The sequence below is a fragment of the Solanum pennellii genome, chromosome 1 (genome assembly GCF_001406875.1).
Source record: "Solanum pennellii chromosome 1, SPENNV200".
Lineage (NCBI taxonomy): Eukaryota > Viridiplantae > Streptophyta > Magnoliopsida > Solanales > Solanaceae > Solanum > Solanum pennellii.
The window spans coordinates 52,881,005-52,887,804 of record NC_028637.1 but is presented as its reverse complement, the minus strand read 5'-3'; positions in this window follow the sequence as shown (position 1 = coordinate 52,887,804).

Below are 6,800 nucleotides of genomic sequence, written 5' to 3'. Positions count from 1 at the left end.
CTCATCGACGCCCAGTAGCTTAGGTCCTCGATTGGCTACTTCCAAAAGCTGCTGAAGCTGTTGCCAACTTGGGGTGTTTTTTTTAAATTCACCCCAAGTCTTTTATAACCCTAGGTCAATATTTTTAGTGTTTTAAAGTTATATTAAGTTAGTTTAAGCCTAGACCTAAACAAGACCCCTTACTTCAAATATTCAAACTCCCTCTCTAAAGAAAACTCTCTCAAAGTCACCATTGGAGATCAAACTCAATGAAGGCAAGAAGGGGCTGCTTTAAGACGTGTACCTTCACCAACATTTGTGGGTTTCCTTCTCTTTAAGGTATGGTATCCATCCTTGAACCCTCTTCCATTCAACGAGTCATTCCCCAAAGATGTCAAAAAGGATTTCCAAACTCCATTTCCTTCTATCGTTGATTTTAAGCATAGGTCTTCTTGTAAAAGTATTGTAATAATTTAACTATGTTTATTCTTGTATGAATTGATAACCTAATGAACTTATGTATATGCATATTTCAAACTTTTAGCTTAAGAAATTGGTAAAATGAGCATGTTTGGGTAATGTATGAACTTGGGTTTTTTAAAGTTGATTATTAGGTTTAGCTACTTCCCTAAGGACCTTATTATGATGACATATTGATAAATTTATTATAGTTGATAATGCCTTGGTTAAATGGTGAGTTTATTATATTGCATAGTTCTTATTGTAAATTGCTCTTGAGTCGTATGGTCCATCTTCTTGATGGAGGTGTTTATTTGATGAATTGATATTACTTAGTATGTTATATGAGTGTGGTTTTGAAGGTCTAGTATATGAAATGAAGTGATATTGAAGATGAGCCTTTTCTTGTGTTTTGTGAAGTTGAATTGCATGTTTCACTTGGAGTATGCCTAAGTAAAATATATGACTTTGTAAACCATGTCAAGTGTGTAAGTTGATGAATGTAAGTCTAAAGCATGTGTAGAAATTAATATTAATGAAATAATGTTTATATGCAAGATGTGCTCAAATGTATGAAGTTAAGTTGAGTAAATAGAGGAGTTTTGAGGTGAACACTCTTCGTGAGTCGAGATGAAGTGTTCAGTAGAATCATCACTATATCCTAAGAGCTTTTAAAGATAGGTCGGAGGATAAATGCCCTTCGTGAGTTTAGATGTGGTGTTCACTATCTATCCTTAACATATAGTTTAAAGTGTTTAGAATCCGTGGGGGTTATGTCTAGCACCGAAAGAATATGAAGACGAGGTGGTTAGACTTCGTGAGTTGAGATGTTGTATTCCAATGTACCTCTTGAGATGAGTACTCCTCGTGAGTAGAGAATGAGTTACTTAGTAGAAATCTCCTTGTCCCTTAACTATGCGACCGCATAGGTGTAGCCATTGTGAAAGCCATGTAAAAGTTAAAAAGAATGACCTTACTCTAGGCAAGTGAGGGTCCCTCATCCGATAGGGGTTATTGTCGGGATTCCATGTCTAGCTCTCATGGTCTATGTCGGTTAAGCTAACCCCCCATAAAAGAATTGATTGAACTAATTCTTCTAAAATAACGTACTACTTCGGGTAGGTGGTGGTATGGGACCCTATCTACTCATTGCACTAGGTAGGACCTTCCGAAAGGGAAGACTTGGTGCCTAGCCTTCTAAAAGAATGTACTACTTAGGGTAGGTGGTGGGGACGCTATCTACTCATTGCATTAAGTAGGCATTACGAAAGGGGAGACTTTGGTGGGTTGTTGAGTGTCTTTTAATGTCTTGCCATTGATTGAGGGGCTTGTTTCTCCCGGGTTGAGTACGCCGAAAGGGGTAGTCTTGAGGATTGATTTAGTGTGTATTGAAGGAGGCATATGAATACTTCCTTCATGTCTTACCTTAGTGAGTCTTAAGATAATCCCGAGGTAGGGAAACTCTTACGGAAAATGATTTCACTTTCTCTTTCACTTGGCCTTGGAAGTCCACTCATTTAGAATAGGTCAGGAATTCCCAGTGCCTGGAAGATGTAGGAGCATAACTAGATTCCAGAGATAGTAAAGAGTTCTCATACACTATAGTAACTGCTTAACTCTAAATCCAGTGACAGTTTTCAGTCGATAGTTCATTTAATTGTTCAAGTTGAATTCATTGTAAATTCTTGAAATGCTTCACTGTAATGGCTTAAATTTGTTCACTGTAAATCTGCATCTAGTTACTGTAAAGTTTTGGAAGTTTACTGTAAATGGTCTATTTTGGTTTAAAACTATGGAAAGTCTTATCTAAGTGTTAAATGATGATTCTTATGATGTTTTGCTTTTATATCTTTGAATGTTTTACTTAAATTGCATGAAATGTTATTTTACTAAAATGTCCCTTTTCGCATGTTTTTGCATATGCCATATTTAGTACATTATTTGTACTAATCCCACACTTTTCTATACCCTATAAGTATAGCTTGAAGGATTTTTGGAAGATTCGAATGTGAAGCTTGGGAAATTCACTCTCTCAAGGAATTGGTATGTCTTCATATATTCGAGGACATAGTCTATTGTGTCCTAGTTTTATTATTAAGAATTATTATGTAATTGATTTCAATGTAAAGGCACGAGTCCCTAAGATATTATATGTCATGTCTTAAGTTTGGCTTGTGATGATGAGATTTCTTAAGTATTTATGAAAGATTTTTTTTTATTAATTTCGTGAAAAGTTTTAATTATGCACTACTTTTCATGTCTTATGTAATGAATGCTAGTTGAAGGGCTTGTACAAGACCCCAAAAGGTCAAGTACGCCCGGTCACGAAACGACGGTTCCTCCTAACTTCTATGGGGTACTTTGGGGTCGTGACAATCTACTAGCTAAAGACCTATGTGAGAACATAGTTATGGGATAGGGAGATTGCTTCTAGAAACCCGGGCTATTGTATTTGCGGGAGAGTTTCCATCTCATGAGAGCAGATGTAGAAGACCCGGCGTATTGTATTAGCGGGAAGGCCTCTACCTCATTTTCCATATCCACTTGGTGCTAAGAATTATTCCAAACTTATACATAGTTAGTGTGAATTGCATTTACATATGTGAAGGAGTACTTTTCCCTTCATTCAACACTACTCTTAACATAGCTTATTGATTCGATAAGGTGAGAACTAACTTTCACCCTTAGAATCATCATATACATATGAGAAATACTTTCACATACATCCATAGTGTTTTCATGAGAATAACCTTTTAATCAACACAATAAGACCATCATAGACATGTACATTTCATGCATAATAATGTTTATGCAGAGAGTGTGTGTAGTTTCCCTTACAATGACACAACAACAACAATATCATCATCATAAATACTTCCCTCTCAAAATGTTCATAAACATGTCCATATTATCATAATCGTGCATAATCTTCACATAATGCATTAAAGGATTTATAGACCATGTATATAATCGTAATTCAGATAGTTAATTCATTGCATGTGTACGCTCATATAATCATATTAAAGGTAATGTGGGTATAACCCTTCCACAATAGTACCATATACAATTAAACATGCACCATAAATACACACCTCCATCTTTCAAGTGGATCATTATATATATCTAACTGTTCTAGGTAAACTAACCACTTGCTCCATTCTTACTCAATAATCATCATATAACATTAAGTAACCCAAATCTCAACACTAGTTATCCATAGTTCATCATATAAGACCTAATCAAGTTTGGTTCATGTCTACAAGATTTAATCAGAAGCAATTCATGTCTAGGTGATCTAGTCTAAGATAACACATCAAAAAGATCATCAATCTTAGGAGTTCATATCTAACCCCTCAATGTGCCTCTATCATGACATAAACCTAGGCTATATCAATTTCACCTTAGAATCTTAGGTTAATCAAGTTACATGTCGAATTATACTTAAATCATGCAAGCATCAAAACCAACTCACATTAAATCAATTAAATGAACTTAGAACAACATTCATAAATAGAGAAGAGTCAAAGCTAGGATTGGGGAAAACTCATGGATCCATGGAATCCAAGTTAAAATCATCTAAAATCAATAGTATCATCAATCATGAACATAATTCAACCATTTAAAAAAACAACTTTGAAATGAATCCATGGGGTTGAGTTGAAACCCTAGATTTTCAACATTTATAGAATAGAATTAAAATGTTTAAGAGGGATCCATGGGTGATAACAACAAATGGATGAAAACTTCCATACGTTGACTAACAATCTACAAAAAAAATTGGGGAAAAACCTTGAGAATCTAAAATTCAATGGTTTCATTTTCTTCTTAGAGTTTAGATAGAGAAATATTGGAGGGAAGAACTTATTTTGATTTTGTTTGGGTCTGTTAAAAAGTGACTTAGTTGAAGGAATTTCATGTCTTAAAAGGTTATATAGTTTCTAGCATAGGAATAAATATTTAGGACTCAACTTGGGAAAATAACTAAGGTCCCTTTAAGTTTCAACTTAATATTTCACCCCATTCCCGTCTAAGCTCTCGCTTTGGACCATTAGGCTCGCCAATGGAACTGGATGTCTCTCCAAGTGCACCCTTGGCTCACCCAAATTTCAAGTAAGGTCACTAATTGGGCAGATCATTAGGCGATAAAGAGGACCAATGGGCGACACGACAATCTACTTGGCGAGCTATGTCTTCTCTATCTTTTTCTTCCAGAATCTAGGAAAATGGGAAAGCAAACTAGGTGATCAAAAGGGCACAAGGGCGACTTGCCCAACCCTTTGGGAGATCAAGCACCCCCATCGCCAAACAGTCCCTCAAAGAAAAAGGCTTCTTCCACTTTACTTTTGCTAGTTTAGGCCCTTGCTGGAACCCTAGGCCTCTTCCTTGCTCAAATAAGTTATAAAGCAGCCTAGCATCAACTTAAGGTCTCACTAACTAACACAAGGAGTCCCTAGTTCAACCTATCATTTTCCGGGTCATTAAACTTTTTATGAACCGTAAAAATACAATAATTTATATATTTACACACATCTGTTTATATCGATATTTCCTCTTAAATCATAAAAATTAAATAATTATTCGTGATTTATTAGCAGGCCATCAAAATTCATTTAGAAAATGAATTTATCCATGGGTACAACAAACAATTTTCAAGGTAAATTCTTCAACATTAGCTTTTAATGTAGACTTCATTTTTTATATTATAATATTCTTAAAAGTTATGGAACTGATGTTATGATTTAATTATGTGTTATTGTATTATAATTTAATACTTATAAAATGTTGACAATTATTTAACTATTTTTGTTTAAAAAATTATATGTCTAAAAGAATTTGCTCAACTAGGTGAGATTGTTTTTAAAAGGTTTAAGATTTATTGAAAGGTGATGATCATGTTACAAGTATTTATTAAACGTGGACTTAACATTAACTTATTACTGCGTTTTAGTAAAACTAACTGAATGTTAATATTAGTTGGACAAGACATGGGTCGTGCATTTATGTGGATTCCATATGGGCTTGTACCCATTTCATGTCATATGTGTGTGTTGGCAATAGTGTAGGCATGTTGAAGACCTATTAGCCCGTAATGGGGCGATCCACTAGGTTAGAAGCTTTTGAGCCTATAAATATGAGACTAGGTCTCCTCTCCTGGATTAAGCTAAGAGACGTATTCCAATAAGGTTCCAATCGTCAATAAACCTAAGGAGAGGAAGACTCATCCTAGCCTGTATTCAGTCGTTCATTGTTATGGCAGAGAAAGGTACACACATCTTTTTTTGTATCGAACTATATTATATAGGTGTTCTCAATCTATGTAACAATTACTAGTTTTGGTTAATCTTACAGATAATAGTCTTCTGCCCATTTTAAATGAGAACAAATCTTCACATCTTAAATCGTCAACCAAAAGTTATTATATAGAGATGAGTAAATTTAAATCAAATCATGTCATTCAACTCTTTGGATTTTAATAATGATATCCTCTTCGCCCTTTAAATGATAAGAAACCCTTTGATCTTAAATTAGAAGGTTATTGAATAGAAAAAAAGAAAATTTAATTTAACGATCTCAAAATTTGAGATGAAAAAAATAATACTTTTTAGAATTAGCAAATCATATGGTTTTACAAAAATTTAAATATCATATCACTTATACCTATGTAAAATTCAAATTTATGCTTTTTATATTTAAAATAATCATCAATATGTGATTTTTAAAAATAATTTGATTAGTTTGTAAGAATTATGTGAAAAAATATATATTTTCCAAAAATAATGTGAACAAAAAATAAATATGTTGCACAAAATTGACTTTTCAATTTTTTTTTCTATTGATTATTTGTGATCAAGAGATTTATTACGAATAAAACTTATTCACATTTAATATTTATAATAAATACAATTATTATTAATTTTCAAACCCAAAATATAAAGGGGATTAAATGAAATCAATATACTCTATATAAAAAGCAATACAACAATATTTATGCGTGATGTTCCACAATAATATTTTAAAACAACACAGCCTCCATGACAATCATATATTAATCCAGAATTAAAATAAAAAAAATTATAAAAATAAATGGACATCCTTATTTATTTTTCTTTCATTTTCATATATGTAGTTTTATGGGAAAATGCATAAATACCCCCCTAGACTATGACCGAAATCCAAAGACACACCTAAAATTAACTATAGTTCTATTACCTCCCTACACTAATCCTAAATGGAATAAATACACCACAAACGTTGACATGTCATCGAGAGTCTGAACACTCTCTTCAAGGCAAATGATGAATGCACAAATTGGACGCATGTCATTTTTAATTGGTAACTTTATAATTAGTTAGTGCACATAT